This window comes from Ranitomeya variabilis, chromosome 3 (assembly GCF_051348905.1).
Source record: "Ranitomeya variabilis isolate aRanVar5 chromosome 3, aRanVar5.hap1, whole genome shotgun sequence".
NCBI classification, from domain to species: domain Eukaryota; kingdom Metazoa; phylum Chordata; class Amphibia; order Anura; family Dendrobatidae; genus Ranitomeya; species Ranitomeya variabilis.
This window is the reverse complement of record NC_135234.1, coordinates 5,318,402-5,337,217: the sequence shown is the minus strand read 5'-3', so window position 1 is coordinate 5,337,217 and position 18,816 is coordinate 5,318,402. Positions and strand designations below refer to the sequence as shown.

Here is an 18,816-nt window from a genome sequence, read left to right as displayed (position 1 = left end):
AAGGAAGGAGCGCCATTTAGCTATTTGAATGCACAGCTTGCTGGAATAGTTTGCAGACACAATGTATTGGGGGCACTGTTCGTGGTCACCTGACAGCTCAAAAGATGACCACTATGAACGGGCTTGGCACTATCTACTCCATTTTCCTGATCCCAGGGATTGCCTTGCTCATCATCCTTTGTCCACTCTTCTTGAATCCAGACTTACACAGAGACCCCTAGGCTTGGGCCACTTTGTTACCTGCGGTTCTGTGAAGTGAGATGGCAAAAAGACTAGTCATATAGTTGGGTCAGAGCCAGGAGGACAGAGAAAATCAGAAGATACAAGAGTAGTCGGCGACCATATCTAGATCACAACAGCTCTGAAAGCTGCAAACATTATTTTTTGGTTAGCCAATAAAGGTGTCACTCCTAGAATACATCTGCCATCATTGGGCAGAAAAGTATTCACGTAGATCACAACAGGAAACAAATACACAGACCGGGAGCTAAGCACAGAGGGCTGAACCAGAGGAGAACACGCTTTAGTAGTGTGGTGCTCTCCAATTGGCTGAAGCAGGAAGCAGATTACTTCAGCTGGACAGCACAGACATCCATACTGCCAAACTGGATGGTACTACAGGTCCCAGGCACCCTAATCTTAGTGGCTGGATAGCACCTGTGCCGCCGTATCTTCGGGGTCCGATGTGTCTTTCAGAATGAATAAGGCGGCGCTTGGTGGCAGATGTCGCAGGAGCAGGTTTCAGAGGAGATGCGACACAGCCATTAGCCCTAATATGACAAAATGGCAGAAGTCCAGATCAGTAGAAATCCCCATAAACTGACTCCAGTTTGGAAATTTTAATCCGCTCTGAATTAATCTATAGGAGTATTGACTATTTTGATTCCATTGCCACTTTACGGAAATTGGCATGCAGTGGATGTTGGAGAGTGAAAATGGCACATTTGCTGTTTTCTTACCCAACACATAGTGTCCAGACTGTGCTTCAGGAAACACACACACCGCAAATTAAATGGGTTCTTCTCACTATAGTAATGCCAAATCCATGGATGCTAAATGTGGTTTGGGCGCACTGCAAGGCTCAGAAGTGAGGGGGAGAGGTGATATTGCTGGATTGGTTTATGGAAGCCATGTTGCTTTTTAAGAATCTTTGAACCACTAATAATGTGGAAACCTCAGTATATTTCCATTGACAGGTGTTGTGGTTTTTTTGCTGGATGAGTAGAAGTTTTTATTTGTGTCATTTTCACCTACATAACATTGGTGGCTTTTTATTCCATTTTTGTGAGGTAGAAAGAACAAACAATTGAACACCGCGCTCCACTGGTTCATGCTATGAGGCTGTGAACGGTCATTGTCTTGGTGAATAATTCAATATTTTTACATAACTTGCCATTTTTACTGACAGTTTAACCCCTTACCGACATCGGACGTACTATCCCGTCCGATGTCAGCTCCCGTGCTTTGATGCAGGGCTCCGCGGTGAGCCCGCATCAAAGCCGGGACATGTCAGCTGTTTTGAACAGCTGACATGTGCCCGCAATAGCGGCGGGTGAAATCGCGATTCACCCGCCGCTATTAACTAGTTAAATGCCGCTGTCAAACGCAGACAGCGGCATTTAACTACCGCATCCGGCCGGGCGGCCGGAAATGACGTCATCGCCGACCCCCGTCACATGATCGGGGGTCGTCGATGTGTCAGGACAGTAACCATAGAGGTCCTTGAGACCTCTATGGTTACTGATCGCCGGTAGCTGTGAGCGCCACCCTGTGGTCGGTGCTCACAGCACACCTGATTTTCTACTACATAACAGCGAACAGCAGATCGCTGCTATGTAGCAGAGCCGATCGCGCTGTGCCTGCTTCTAGCCTCCCATGGAGGCTACTGAAGCATGGCAAAAGTTAAAAAAAAAGTTAAAAAAAATTTGAAAAAAAATATATAAAAGTTTAAATCACCCCCCTTTCGCCCCAATCAAAATAAATCAATAAAAAAAAAATCAAATCTACACATATTTGGTATCGCCACGTTCAGAATCGCCCGATCTATCAATAAAAAAAAAGCATTAACCTGATCGCTAAACGGCGTAACGAGAAAAAAAATCGGAATGCCAGAATTACGTTTTTTTGGTCGCCGCGACATTGCATTAAAATGCACTAACGGGCGATCAAAAGAACGTATCTGCACCGAATTGGAATCATTAAAAACGCCAGCTCGGCAGGCAAAAAATAAGCCCTCAACCAACCCCAGATCATGAAAAATGGAGACGCTACGAGTATCGGAAAATGGCGCAATTTTTTTTTTTTTTTAAGCAAAGTTTGGAATTTTTTTTCAACACTTGTCGTGATGTCGTTCAAAAGTACAACTCGTCCTGCAAAAAATAAGCCCTCACATGGCTAAATTGACGGAAAAATAAAAAAGTTATGGCTCTGGGAAGGAGGGGAGTGAAAAACGAACACGGAAAAACGAAAAATCCCACGGTCATGAAGGGGTTAAGTAGAAATGTTAAAAAAATATATATAAATTTCAAGGATTTTTTTTAATTAAAAAATAATTGGTTTTATTCTTGGCAGATGACTGTACCAGGAGATCAGAGGGACAGCTGACATCTTCACTTTTTAAATCAGATGATATTGAGATTCCACAGGATACAACTGAAGTGACTGCCATTACTCCAGATATACCATCATCCCTTCACAGCAAAGATCTGTCATCTGATGCTTTGAAACAGGTCCGGTCTTCTGATTCATTACCGACAACTGAGGAAAATCAAAGTCACAAAAAAAGCACTAAAGAAGAACATCTCTTAAAGGAAAGAAGCCATTTTTACGTTCAGAATATAGAAATAGCTTTCCCATCAAAGTATTTTCTTGAACATCAAAACATTCACACAGCAGAGAATATATTTTCTTGTTCCAAGTGTGGGAAATGTTTTAACCAGAGCTCAAATCTTGTTAGTCACCAGAGAACTCACACAGGGGAGAAGCCATTTTCATGTGCAGAATGTGGGAAATGTTGTAACCAGAAATCACACCTTGTTAGTCACCAGAGAACTCACACAGGGGAGAAACCATTTTCCTGTTCAGAATGTGGGAAATGTTTTTCAGCAAAATCAAGTCTTATTAAACATGAGAGAATTCACACAGGGGAGAAACCATTTTCGTGTTCAGAATGTGGGAAATGTTTTAACCAGAAATGGAATCTTGTTATTCACCAAATAACTCACTCAAGGGAGAAACCATTTTCATGTTCAGAATGTGGAAAACGTTTTAAGCAGAAATCAGTTTTAGTTAGTCACCAGAGAATTCACTCTGGGGAAATGCCCTTTTCATGTTCAGAATGTGGGAAACATTTTAGTAAAAATGCGCAACTTGTTACACACCAAAGAATCCACACAGGAGAGAAACCTTTTTCCTGTTCAGAATGTGGAAAATGTTTTGCAGTGAAATCAAACCTTATCATGCACCAGAGAACCCACACAGGGGAGAAACCTTTTTCATGTTTAGAATGTGGACAATGCTTTTCGTGGAAATCATCTTTTCTTATTCACCAGATCAGTCACACAGGAGAGAAGCCTTTTTCATGTTCTTAATGTGGGAAATGTTTGACATGGAAATAAACTATTAATAAACATCAGAGGAGTCACACAGGAGAGAAGCCTTTTTCATGTGTAGAATGTTGGAAATGTTTTAACTGAAAATTGTATCTTCTTAAAGGGCTTCTCCACTACTAGGACAACCCCTTGTCATGACTCATTAAAATAAAAACACGCTAAGTGCCGGAATAGGGGCATCTTACAGATGCGCTTTTTCTGGGGTGGCTGGGGGAAGATGTTTTTAGCCGGGGGGCAATAACCATGGTCCCTCTCTAGGCTATTAATATCTGCCCTCAGTCACTGGCTTTCCCTCTCTGGCGGAGAAAATTGCGCAAGAGCCCATGCCAGTTTTTTCTGTGAATTAACCCTTTAAATTAACACCTACAGCTCCCAAATTTAACACACAAACACTTCTAACATTATTAGTGAGGAATATGTAAAAATAAAACGGATATAAAATGGTTTACTGTATGTATCAATGTCTCATATCCTGTCGGGTTCGGTAGTAATTTAGCAAAAGATGACAATTGAATTACCGGCCTTTCTGCTATCTAACTCTGTAATATATATATACACAGTACAGACCAAAAGTTTGGACACACCTTCTCATTTAAAGATTTTTCTGTATTTTCATGACTATGAAAATTGTACATTCACACTGAAGGCATCAAAACTATGAATTATCACATGTGGAATTATATACTTAACAAAAAAGTGAGTGTGAAAAAACTGAAATTATGTTTTATATCCTAGGTTCTTCAAAGTAGCCACCTTTTGCTTTGATGACTGCTTTGCACACTCTTGGCATTCTCTTGATGAGCTTCAAGAGGTAGTCACCGGGAATGGTTTTCACTTCATAGGTGTGCCCTGTCAGGTTTAATAAGTGGGATTTCTTGCCTTATAAATGGGGTTGGGACCATCAGTTGTGTTGAGCATAAGTCTGGTGGATACACAGCTGATAGTCCTACTGAATAGACTGTTAGCTGCTTTTTTCTTGCCATAATACAAATTCTAAGTAAAGAAAAACGAGTGGCCATCATTACTTTAAGAAATAAAGGTCAGTCAGTCCGAAAAATTGGGCAAACTTTGAAAGTGTCCACAAGTGCAGTGGCAAAAACCATCAAGCGCTACAAAGAAACTGGCTCACATGAGGACCGCCCCAGGAAAGGAAGACCAAGAGTCACCTCTGCTTCTGAGGATAAGTTTATCCGAGTCACCAGCCTCAGAAATCGCAGGTCAACAGCAGCTCAGATTAGAGACCAGGTCAATGCCACACAGAGTTCTAGCAGCAGACACATCTCTACAACAACTGTTAAGAGGAGACTTTGTGCAGCAGGCCTTCATGGTAAAACAGCTGCTAGGAAACCACTGCTAAGGACAGGCAACAAGCAGAAGAGAATTGTTTGGGCTAAAGAACACAAGGAATGGACATTAGACCAGTGGAAATCTGTGCTTTGGTCTGATGAGTCCGAATTTGAGATCTTTGGTTCCGTGTCTTTGTGCGACGCAGAAAAGGTGAACGGATGGACTCTACATGCCTGGTTCCCACCGTGAAGCATGGAGGAGGAGGTGTGATGGTGTGGGGGGGCTTTGCTGGTGACACTGTTGGGGATTTATTCAAAATTGAAGGCATACTGAACCAGCATGGCTAGCACAGCATCTTGCAGCGGCATGCTATTCCATCCGGTTTGCGTTTAGTTGGACCATCATTTATTTTTCAACAGGACAATGACCCCAAACACACCTCCAGGCTGTGAAAAGGCTATTTGACCAAGAAGGAGAGGGGGTGCTACACCAGATGACCTGGCCTCCACAGTCACCAGACCTGAACCCAATCGAGATGGTTTGGGGTGAGCTGGACCGCAGAGTGAAGGCAAAAGGGCCAACAAGTGCTAAGCATCTCTGGGAACTCCTTCAAGATTGTTGTTCCCGGTGACTACCTCTTGAAGCTAATCAAGAGAATGCCAAGAGTGTGCAAAGCAGTCATCAAAGCAAAAGGTGGCTACTTTGAAGAACCAAGAATATAAGATAATTTCAGTTGTTTCACACTTTTTTGTTAAGTATATAATTCCACATATGTTATTTCATAGTTTTGATGCCTTCAGTGTGAATGTAGAATTTTCATAGTCATCAAAATACAGAAAAATCTTTCAATGAGAAGGTGTGTCCAAACTTTTGATCTGTACTGTATATATACCTATACTATGTGTAGACATTTATTCTATCTATTCTATTCTAACCTGTCAGTGTGATGTTACTGTACACTGCACTGAATTACCGGCTTTTCTATAGGACACCAGTGCGTATTTCTCACAAGTCACACTGATGGTCCATGTGGTGAGTTTTTCTCTCCCCCATAGACTTTCATTGGTAAGTCTCGGCCGTTATACGCGTACAGTCTCATCATGCTGCAATATCCTCAACACGTATAATACGTCCGAGAAAACAACGGATGATGGGAGCTGCCCCATAGAGTAACATTGGGCTGAGTGCTGTGTGATTTTTTTATTGCATAGCACTCGTCCATATTACAGTCTAGTGTGACTCCGGCCTTATTCTTATTGTTCAATTTGTCCGAAGGTGGGGATAGTCATGGCAGCGCTGATTGGGCGCAGGGCACATAAGACTAAGGCTATGTGCACACGTTGCGGATTTTTCCGCACTGTTTTTGCTAAATCCGCAGGTAAACCACACTGCAGACTACCCGCGGATTTACCGCGTTTTTTGTGCGGATTCCACCAGCGGATTCCTATTGTGGAGCAGGTGTAAACCGCTGCAGAATCCGCACAAAGAATTGACATGCTGCGGAATAAACAACGTAGCGTTTCCGCGCTTTTTTTCTGCAGCATGTGCACTGCGGATTTTGTTTTCCATACGTTTACATGGTACTGTAAAACGCATGGAAAACGAATTCACAGCGTCAAAACCGCAACGTGTGCACATAGCCTAACAACCTCACATGAGACCCGGGAACACGTGCCGATAACGCTGGAACAGCGCCTACATGGGAGATTTATACATGTGTTTTTATTTTAACAGGACCAAACATGAGCAATGAAAAATGATTGTCCAAACAGTGACAGCTCTTTCAAACATCCCACATAGAGAGAAGCCATTATCATACATAGAGTGTGAAAAATTAATTACTGGAAAATCGTATTTTGTTGACCATCAAAAATAACTCGGACGGGAAGAAACTATATATGTGATTGACATTGCGTATAAAAACATATAACAGACGGGCAGCACGGTGGCGCAGTGGTTAGCACTGTAGCCTTGCAGCGCTGGAGTTCTGGGTTCACATCCCACCAAGGACAACATCTTCAAGGAGTTTGTATGTTCTTCCCGTGTTTGCGTGGATTTCCTCCAGGTTTTCGGGTTTCCTCCCACATTCCAAAGACATACTGATAGGGAGTCTAGATTGTGAGCCCCAACGGAGACAGTGATGATAATGTGTGCAAACTGTAAAGCGCTGCGGAATCTGGCGCTATATAGATTATTAGTATTAGAGCAGGGGCAGTGGAAGGCAGAGTCAGCGCCATAGCCAATACAAGCAATGAGAACAGGTTTGCAGCACAACAGATATCAGCACTCCTGGAGAAAACAGATGACCTTGAAAATAGATCAAGGCACAATAATAAACCACTTATTGTGTGCCTGAAAACAAAGAAGGCTCCACCCCGATTGAATTCTTTAATAACTGGGTGAAATTAAAACTCGGACCTGAAACCTTAACCCCTATAGGCTGTAACTAGAGCTCATAGGGAGCCGATCCGTCCTCTTCCTCCTGGGCCTCCTCCAAAACCTGTGCTGACTAAAATTTTACATTACCAGGACAGAGATATTATCCTGGAACAGGAAAGGTATCACTCAGATCTAACGATTAATGGATCCAAAATCTTGATTTTTTGTATTCTATCGGTGCAGAAACAAAGAGCCAGATTCCTTGATGACAAAAAACATCTGAGAGATTTGCACGTTCCATATTCAATGATATATCCTGCCCAGTTATGGGTGGTAGCTGGAGGTACTGTGCACTTTTTTCGAGATTCAAAAGAAACCCCTCACTGGCTGGATATGAATGAGAGGCCATTACACTTGGATCAAAATCAGGATGTTACAGCTTTAAGATCCTGTGGTAGAAACCCAAAATATTCAAAAACATTCCCATAGGTTCAATAGTGACTGGACCACCATTTTGTTTCTGCTTTAAGGCTGTGTGCTCACGTTGCGTATTTTAAGGGTTTCTGACGCATTTTTTGCCACAGCGAAAACGCATAAAAACGCTTTAACGCATTCCCATGCAATCCTATGGGATTCCGCAGTTGCTGTGCCCATGCTGCAGATTTTCCCGCTGCGGAATCGCATAGCGGTAATATCCGCAGCATGATCATTATTTCTGTGGAATCGCGGCGATTCCGCAGCCATAGGATTGCATTGAAACACTCACTTTACGCAAGTGGCTATGCCCACCATGAATAAAGTGAGCACTTCATGTGCAGATGGTACCCGGGTCTGGAGGAGAAGAGACTCTCCTCCAGGCCCTTGGGAACCATATTTCTATAAAAAAAAAAGAAATAAAATAAAAATTATTCTGATGGCCCTGGAGTCCTCCTGCCTCTCAGCAGTGCACGCGGTGGCTTCCATTCCCAGGGATGCATTGCGTGAATCACCTGGGATGATGTCGCGGTCACGAGGCCGTGACGTCACAAAGGTCCTTCGCACAAAGCATCCCTGGGAACGGAACATACTGGGAGCGCCGCTGAGGACATCGGGGGCCGTCGGAAGGTGAGAATAACCATATTTTTTAAATTATTTTTAACATTCTATCTTTTACTATTGATGCTGCATAGGCAGCACCAATAGTAAAAAGTTGGTCACACTTGTCAAGCACTATGACCAACCTGTCAATCACTTTTCCAAGCGATGCTTCAAATCGCTTGGAAATGCAAGCATTCTGCAAGCTAAAAATTATTGCAAAACGCAATGCGAAATCCGCATGCGTTTTACCCGTGGCAGGGAGTTTGGAAATGCTGCGGACATTTCTGCAACGTGGGCGCATAGCCTAAAAGTGACTGCTTTGAAAATACTTCATCCACTCTCTCACCCGGAGAAAGGTGTTTTATATCTTCTTGCCAAGGTTGGGGTTTTATTGGAGGGGTTTCTCTTTTCTTTTGGGCATAGATTATATTATCGACAATCTTGTAATATGTGATTCAGTAGCTATGTAAAGCGTAAATGCTATGCTGATAGAATATTGGAAACGACATGTACAGGCGGCGCTCCCTCAGGCTCCACGTGCGGCGGTGCTGGCGTCATTCCCCGGACTTCCGGTCCGGCGCCCGGTCAGAGGTGACGACTTCCGGAGGCGTGGCCGGATTCCCGGGGTCGGTGGCGCTGAAGCATTTCCGGCGCCGGGAAGCTGTGGGGGAAGGCACAGGCTGGAACAGGATGGCGGCCGGACTGTGCACCAGAATCTAGGTCCCAGGCTGCTCGGCGTGCGTTCCGGATGACGCATGCGCAGTACAGCTGGGGACCTGGAATCACCGTGGAAGCTGGCAGCTGAGCTCGGAAGGAGGACGAATCAGATGTCTTGAAGCTGGGTAAGACTAACTACTTAATGACGGACAACTGACAGCACACTTGACTCAGTAAGATGGAAGGTGCTAGCCGTCCAATCCTTAGAGCTGCCCACGGACCATGTGAGTAGTATGTGGTATGGGAGACATTACAGTACTCTAGGTTCGTAGCTACAGGGATCCCCTTTATATTTACAGGATAAGGACATTCCCGAGAGGCCATCTGTTAAGAAAAGGACTCAGATGTCCGCTGTGCACCTCCAAGCTCCCAAATGGCTATAAGAAGAAGTTATGCGAAAAATGCATCACTAAACTTCTAAAAGACGAACAGGCTTCGTTATTAGACAATATCAAAAGCATGATTAGAGACGAAGTCCAGGCTACAGTGTCTACGATGGTGCCGCCCCAGTCTCCACGGCCTAAAAGGCCTAGGTGGGATATGGACTTAAGTTCTGAGGAAGGAGAGGTCTCAGGGTACTCCGATCCAGGCTCAGATGAAGAGAGTAATCCATCGGCTGCGTTTCCAGAAGAACGGAAGAGATACCTGTTCTCGTCCGAAAATACGGATGTGCTGCTAAAAGCAGTTAGGAGCACTATGAAAATAGAGGACTCGTCTGAGCCACTATCGGTTCAAGATGAAATGTTCGGGGGCCTAAGAACTCGCAGGAATAGAGTTTTTCCAGTCAACAATCATATAACAGCTATGATAATGGAAGAATGGGAAGACGTGGGGAAGAAACTAGTAGTCCCGAGAGACTTCAAGTACCGTCTTCCCTTTGATCCAGAGGAGACTAAGGTCTGGGAATCCGTTCCGAAAATTGATATCCCAGTGGCCAAGGTCACAAGAAAAACAGCTATCCCCTTTGAAGATTCGTCAGGGTTAAAAGACCCAATGGATAAGAGGTCAGAAGATCTTCTCAAAAAAGCCTGGGAATCGTCAGCCACCATTATGAAAACGAACATAGCGGCTACCTCTGTAGCAAGATCCATGAGTCTTTGGGTGGACGAGCTGGAGAGTCATATTAAAGACAGAACTCCAAGGGAAGAAATCCTAAAATCTTTCAGTTCTGAGAATGGCGACTGATTTCATGGCGGATGCCTCAACAGAATCGGTGCGTTTTGCTGCTAGAAATAATGCTCTGTCAAACGCAGCAAGAAAGGCCTTATGGCTGAGATCATGGACGGGAGATACCCAATCAAAGAACAAGCTGTGTTCAATTCCATTCTCAGGATCTCACGTCTTTGGTCCAGTCCTGGACGAGCTACTCGAGAAAGCGTCCGACAAGAAAAAAGGCTTCCTGGAAGAGAAGCCAAAGAAAACACAATTCTTTCGGAAAACTCGCTCCCACCCAAGACAGGACTATAGAGGGAAAGGGAAGTCCGGTAGATGGAGCTACCCTAAGGGGGGCAGAGGAAGAGGGTCCTTTCGAGACCAGTCGTCAGGTCCCAGCAAACAATGACGCCAACAACATAGGAGGAAGACTACAATACTTCCTAGAGGGATGGCAGAACATTACTCAGAATCAGTGGATTCTACAGACAGTTGCACAGGGGTACAAGATAGAGATTACTCATCTACCCCCCAAGAGATTCTGTTTAACACAGACAGAGTCGTCAGCAGTACATCAAAGGCTGCTAACAGACATACAGGAACTCTTAGACTTACAGGTCATAATACCGGTACCCCATCATCAGCATTTCCAGGGTCATTACTCCAGTCTGTTCTCCATAAAAAAACCAAGCGGAGAATACCGTACAATAATAAACTTAAAACCATTAAACAAATGGGTAGCGTACAAACGCTTCAAGATGGAATCTCTCAAATCAATTATACCGTTAATAAAAAAGAACTCGGTAATGTGCACGCTAGATCTCAAACATGCATATTATCATGTTCCCATCCATCCCTCGCATCAAAAAGTCCTCAGATTTGCAATAAGAAACTGCAGGAGCATACTTCATTTCCAGTACCAGTACCTACCATTCGGCCTCTCCTCTGCCCCAAGGATATTCACAAAACTCATGACGGAGGTCATGGCCCATTTAAGAGAAAAAGAAGTTCTCATCGCACCATACCTGGACGATCTGTTATTGATAGCAGATTCATCTCAACAGATGGAGGAATCTTTAAGGATTACCATGTCACTCCTGAACCGTCTGGGGTGGATAATAAATTTAAAAAAGTCAAGTCTCAACCAGAGACACAGAAAATATTTCTGGGCGTACTTTTAAATTCCGAACTGGAATACTCCTTCCTACCAGACCAAAAACAAACGGTCAATCAAAAAAGAACTTCAAGCAATAAAGAAACGCAAATACATTTCCATCAGGAAAGCTATGAGGATTCTAGGGCTAATGACCTCTTGCATCCCCAGCATACAGTGGAGCCAGTTTCACTCCAGAACGCTTCAAAGGGAAGTTCTTTCAGTATGGAACGGGAAGGAAAAGTCATTAGACAACAGGATGTGGTTACCCAACGAGGTAAAACAGTCCCTCTCATGGTGGATCGACATAGAAAACCTCAAAAGGGGAAAACCATGGAGATTATCTCCATGCGTAAACATAACCACCGACGCGAGCTCAAGAGGCTGGGGAGCCCACATAGAAGGACGATATCTGCAGGGGACATGGCCATCATTAGTACGCAACAATTCCTCCAACTACAGGGAACTCAGAGCGGTCTGGGAAGCACTAAAAAGGTGCCAATACAAGATGCAGGGACACCACATCCGAGTCTTCTCAGACAACTCGACCACGGTAGCCTTTCTCCTACATCAAGGAGGACCGAGGCACCGTCCACTTCAGGCTCTAGCAGAAACAATATTCTCCTGGGCGGAGAATTCCGTGAGATCCATCACAGCGGTGCATCTAAAAGGTTCACAGAACCAAATAGCGGACTTTCTCAGCAGGGAGAAAGTGCAGCCGTCAGAATGGTCTCTAAACAAAGAGGTCTTTACTCAACTAACTCGACAATGGGGCAATCCGCAAATAGATTTATTCGCCTCAAAAAACAATACAAAAACAGAAAAATTATTTTCATTAAATCCAAGAGACAGTCCGGCTGGCATAGATGCCTTGGCTCAACATTGGGACATGGAACTTGCATACGCGTTCCCTCCATTAGTCCTAATTCCCAGGGTTTTGAGGAAAATTCAGGAAAGTCTAACGGTAGTGATTCTCATAGTGCCATATTGGCCCAAGAGGAGCTGGTTTTCTCTGCTGAAGTGGATGGCGATAGAAGACCCAGTTCTACTACCACTGAGGCAGGATCTCCTAGCGCAGGGACCGCTGGTCCATCAAAATCTAAAGATGCTGCAGCTCTCAGCATGGATCTTGAAAAGGAGATCTTGAGATCAAAAGGACTGTCGGAATCGGTCATCTCAACCATTAAAAAAAGCAGAATGCCGGTAACCTCGGCTATATACCAAAACATTTGGAAGAAATTTTGTGCTCAGACCAATACTCCAATATCCGTTCTCCAAGAACCAGATATTCCTCAAATCTTAAATTTCCTACAAACAGACTTTGATATGGGCTTGAGGCCTAGTACGCTAAAGGTACAAATCTCAGCGTTAAGTGCCTTTTATGATTATCCACTAGCGAATCATCCCTGGATAATAAGATACATCAAGGCTACGCAACGTATCAGACCGACAATAAGAAGTTCAGTACCCTCATGGAACCTCACATTGGTACTAAATGAATTACGAAAAACTCCATACAAGCCACTTGATCAGGCAGACCTAAAGTCTATAACATTCAAGACTGTTTTCCGGGTTGCAATAACGTCAGCAAGACGAATAGGCGAAATTCAAGCCCTGTCCATAACAGATCCATACTTGAAGATACAAGAAGATTGCATTGTTCTAAGGTTGGATCCCTCGTTTCTTCCAAAAGTTGTGACGGACTTTCACAGAAGCCAGGAAATAATTTTGCCTACGTTCTGTCAGAACTTCAACGATGATAAAAAACGTTCTCTCCATTCCCTGGATGTTAAGAGAACAGTATTGCAGTATCTAAAACTTACAGACGGCTGGAGAATTGATTCAAACCTCTTTATCCAGATGTCTGGGAAGAATAGAGGCAAAAAAGCCTCAAAAGCGACTCTAGCCAGATGGATTAAATCTACCATTTGCGCTGCGTATACTTCAGCTGGTGAATCCCCTCCAGAACATCTAAAAGCCCACTCTCTGAGAGCAATATCTGCTTCATGGGCAGAGAGTGCGGGTGCATCCATGGACCAAATTTGCCGGGCGGCAACTTGGTCTAGCTCGAATACCTTTTGTAGACATTACAAACTAGACGTTCTGTCAAATCAACAGACTGGCTTTGGGAGGAAGGTCCTCCAAGCCGTAATCCCGCCCTAAATAGGAGTTATTTGGTATTTCTCCTTGTGGTGCTGTCATGAGGGACGACCTGGAAACTAAGAGTTAGTCATACCGGTAACGGTATTTCCAGGAGTCCATCATGACAGCACCCATTTTTTACCCTCCCTTGAACTCCTGTCTGATGTGTGATATAAACATGTATAGAGAGGAAGTTCAATAAAATTGTGTTGTATCTATCCTGGTATGGTACTTTGTAAAATCACTGAAGGGTGGAGGTGGGGAGGGGCTATTTAACCTCTTCTGTGTTCCTGTCCCTATCAAGGATATGAAGAGCAACCTCCTTGTGGTGCTGTCATGATGGACTCCTGGAAATACCGTTACCGGTATGACTAACTCTTAGTTTTGGTCTCATCTGACCACATGACCTTCTCCCATGCCTCCTGGCAGTAATCCAGATGGTCATTGGTGAACTCCAAGCTGGCCTGGACATGTACTTACCTACACGCAACCTCCAATCCTCTCAAGATCTCCTTCTCTACTCCCCTCACATCTCTTCTTCCCATAACTGCATCCAAGACTTCTCCCGTGCTTCCCCCATACTCTGGAACTCTCTACCACAACACATCAGACTCTCGCCTACCATTGAAACCTTCAAAAAGAACCTGAAGACTCCCCTTTTCCGACAAGCCTACAACCTGCAGTGATCCTCAACCCACTGTACCGCCGCACAACCAGCTGTACCCTTTTGCTCATGTTCAATGTGTTTGTCTATATTTGCCCCCTTTTCACATGTAAAGCGCCATGGAATAAATGGCATTATAAAAATGTATAATAATAAAATAATAATAATATAATCGCGACAGGACTCACGTCCTTGTATTGCAGCGCAATGACTTCACTGCGTCTCTGCTCTGGACCTGCCATTCTATAGGCTGCAGGACTAAAGCAGCCTACAGGAAGGAGAGTGGCAGTCAAGGGTGTACATAGAAATCATGGGGTCCCATAGCAGAAGTTCTAGTTGCCCCCATCCTCCTAAAAGAAAAAAAAAATTTGGTGGGTTCACAGAAGAGCATAACTCAAAACCTTACAGCCGTTAGGGTACCGTTACACTAAACGATTTACCAACGATCACGACCAGCTATACGACCTGGCTGTGATCATTGGTAAGTCGTTGTGTGGTCGCTGGAGAGCTGTCACACAGACAGCTCTCCAGCGACCAACGATGCCGAAGTCCCCGGGTAACCAGGGTAAACATCGGGTTACTAAGCGCGGCCCTGCGCTTAGTAACCCGATGTTTACCCTGGTTACAAGCGAACACATCGCTGGATCGGTGTCACACACACCGATCCAGCGATGACAGTGGGTGATCCAGCGACGAAATAAAGTTCTGGACTTCTAGCTCCGACCAGCGATGTCACAGCAGGATCCTGATCGCTGCTGCATGTCAAACACAACGAGATCGCTATCCAGGACGCTGCAACGTCACGGATCGCTGTCGTTCTCGTTGGAAAATTGCTCAGTGTGACGGTACCTTTACAAAATAATTTCACACCTTTTGGAGCCCTAAATTCCCCTTTTATTGCACTCAAAGTATGATGTCAATAAAAGTGCCCCACAAACATAGTAAGATACCCGCACAGTGAATTTCTCCACTCGCACAGTAGGATGACCCTACTTTATCCCACCCCTCAACTCCCTCAGAAAAGTATGATGATCCCACAGTATGATTTTTCCAATTGTGACCCCCACATAGCCCTCAATGCAGTGTAATGGTCCTAGATACAGTATAATGGCCTCATACCTCTCCACACTCTATAATGGCCCTCACAGAGCCCTCCACATAGTATGATGAACCCTACACAAACTCTTCAGTGTATAATTGCTTGCATACTGTATCAAGGCTCCCACATACCCCTCCAAAAATTATTCTAGACTCCCATATAGTATAATGCATCCCATAGTCCTACCCTGGAATAGCCACTGCACCCCTGAATCCCATGTACTTCTCTCCCTCTTTCCTAACTGCTAGTACGTCTGAACAATCTCCTACCCTGGAATAGCCACTGCACCCCTGAATCCCATGTACTTCTCTCCCTCTGTTCTAACTGCTGGTACGTCTCCTACTCTGGATTAGCCACTGCACCCCTGAATCCCATGTACTTCTTTCCCTCTTTTCTAAGTGGTACTTTACTTCCTTTTCCCTGACTTTTAATTCCTGTATCGTTGAGAAAATTTTCTGACTGCATATTGACATCTCTGTGCTCCTCACACCTAGCACCATCTTTTCATCTTATCCTGCCGCTGTCTCCATCTTTGGTAGTCAAATGTAGTATTAACTGCAATCTGCTAATTGTTCCCTGCCGTGGACTTTCCTCCACCTCCTTCCTCCCCTCCCTGTCTCACCTGGCTTCATTTCTTGGTCATTAGAATGGTATAAGTTGCATGGAGCGGGTCAGATCTGACTTTAGTCAGATGTGATATAATTTCAAGTGACATATTTTAAGTGTATCATCTGAAATAGTCCAGAAATCGGCCAGACGGTAAGACTAATCACTGTATTCCAACTTAACTTACCTTTCTTTTCTTCCCTGCTCTTTAACCATGCTCACATTTCCCCCACCGTTTTTGCTCCACTAACCCCATACCCCTGCACCCTAAAACCACATAGCTATCTCCCCCTCTCTCTTACTCCCCCACCTCGCTCGATCTGCAGTCCTGCTTTCTAACCTCAGACCTGTACCACCAAAATATAATATAAGCCAATCACTCTCCTTCACCCACCTGCTTCTTTCTCTGCTTATTCTTACTGCTGGCGACACATCCCCCCCAATCCTGCCCCCCCGCCTCATTCATCACTAATCCTCACCCTTATCCTCCTCACACTATGAGAAACAATCGCAACCCCTCACACTTAAAATCTGTGCCACTGACCCCCACCCCCCTGCTTCCTCTCTCTGGGGCACTTTGGAATGCCCGCTCTGCAACAAGCTCCACGTGGTCCATGATCTCTTCACTTCCCGCAATCTTTCCTTTCTGGCCCTCACTGAGACCTGGCTGACGCCCCCCTGACACTGCCTCCCCTGCTGCACTGAGTTACGGTGGCCTCCAATTTACCCACACTCCTCGCTCTGGCAACAGACATGGTGGAGGAGTGGGTATCCTTCTTTCTAAAAACTGTTCCTTCAACCCTATCCAACCCCCACCCTCCCTTATCCTCCCTTCTTTCGAGGTTCACTCTGTCCGTATCTACGCTCCCTCCAATCTCCAAATGGCTGTCATACACTGACCACCGGGCTCAGCCACTGCCTTCATCGACCAATTCTCCACCTGGCTCCTTCACTTTCTCTCTGCTGACATCCCCACCATCATCATGGGTGACTTTAATATCCCTACTGACACCCGCAAGCCAGCAGCCTCCAAGCTCCTGGCCCTTACTTCATCCTTTGGACTCAGTGGTCCTCCACAGCCACCCACACAGACGGACATACACTAGACCTCATCTTCACCCGCCTCTGTTCCTTATCTAACCTCACAACCTCTCCCTTCCCCCTATCTGACCACCATCTACTCACCTCATCCTTGTCCTCCTCACCTGCCCCCACATCCTCGCAGAAACCTCGCACATCTAGACATTCACAGACTCTCTCCTACCCGTCCTCCATATCTTCACCCCACGACACGGACAGTGCCACCGCTTTTTATAACTCCACCCTCACATCAGCCATAGACTCATCTCTCTCATGCATGGCACAGTGCGACGAACCAATAGGCAACCTTGGCATAACAATCTCACAAAAAAACTTCGACAAGCATCCAGGGTTGCAGAGCGACGTTGGAAGAAAACACGTCTGCCAGAAGACTTCACTGGTTTCAAACAAGCTACATTTGACTTCAAATTAGCCCTCACCTCCACTAAACACCTATTTCACTAACCTTGTATCGTCACTATCCTACAACCCAAAACAACTATTCAGCACATTTTCGTCCCTCCTCCGCCCACCACTGCTACCTCCAACTCCCCTCATCTCTTCCGAGGACTTTGCCACCTACTTCAAAAACAAGATCGACCAAACAAGGCAAACCCTAACTGTTCCACCACCCCAACCACTCCATATACCAGACCTCTGCCCTTCCCTAATAACCTCCCTCTCCAACATCACTGAAGGAGAGCTTACTCGCCTCTTTTCCAAATCGCACCTCACCACCTGTGCACTTGACCCCATCCCCTCCCACCTGCTCCCCAACCTCACTAACATGCTCATTCCAGCCCTAACCCATCTCTTCAACCTATCGCTATCTTCTGGTACCTTCCCCTCTGCCTTCAAACATGCCACCATCACACCCATCCTCAAAAAAACTAACCTTGACCCAACTGCTATGCCCAGCTACCGCATATCACTGCTCCCGTTTGCTTTGAAACTCCTTGAGCAGCAAAGCCATTCTCAAATTTCCTCCCACCTCTCATCTAACTCTCTCCTTGACAACCTCCAATCTGGCTTCCGCCCCCACCACTCCACCGAAACTGCTCTGACCAAAATTACTAATGACTTAGTCACAGCCAAAGCTAACAGACAGTTCTCCATCCTCCTCCTTCTTGACCTGTCCTCTGCTTTCGACACAGTCGATCACTGCCTACTGCTACAGATTCTTTCTTCCCTTGGCATCAAGGACCTTGCCCTGTCCTGGATTGCCTCATACCTTTCCGACCGCACATTTAGGGTATGTGCACACGTCAGGATTTCTTGCAGAAATTTCCTGAAGAAAAACGGAAATTTTCTGCAAGAAATCCGCATTTTTTTTTGCGTTTTTTTCCCTTTTTTTTTAGCATTTTGCAAGCGTAATTAGCTTGCAGAATGCTAAAGTTTTCCAAGCGATCTGTAGCATCGCTTGGAAAACTGATTGACAGGTTGGTCACACTTGTCAAACAGAGTGTTTGACAAGTGTGACCAACTTTTTACTATAGATGCAGCCTATGCAGCATCTATAGTAAAAGATAGAATGTTTAAAAATAATTTAAAAAATGGTTATACTCACCTGCAGACAGCCGATCTCTTCAGCAGCTTCCGTTCCTATAGATGGTGTGTGTGTGCAGGACCTTCGATGACGTCGCGGTCACGTGACCGCGACGTCATCGCGGTCATGTGACTGCGACATCATCGCAGGTCCTTCACACACACCATCTATAGGAATGGAAGTGGCAGCGTGCACCGATGAGAGGCGGGAAGACTCCAGGGGCCATCGAAGGTGAGTATATGACTATTTTTTATTTTAATTCTTTTTTTTTACCAATTGTATGGTGCCCAGTCCGTGGAGGAG

General features: G+C 45.0%; 1 protein-coding gene across 1 annotated transcript in view; it reads left to right on the top strand.

Moving 5' to 3' along the window:
• Nucleotides 1-18,816, top strand: part of LOC143814893 (uncharacterized) — a 748,367-nt gene that overhangs the window by 134,763 nt on the left and 594,788 nt on the right. The window lies entirely within an intron of this gene.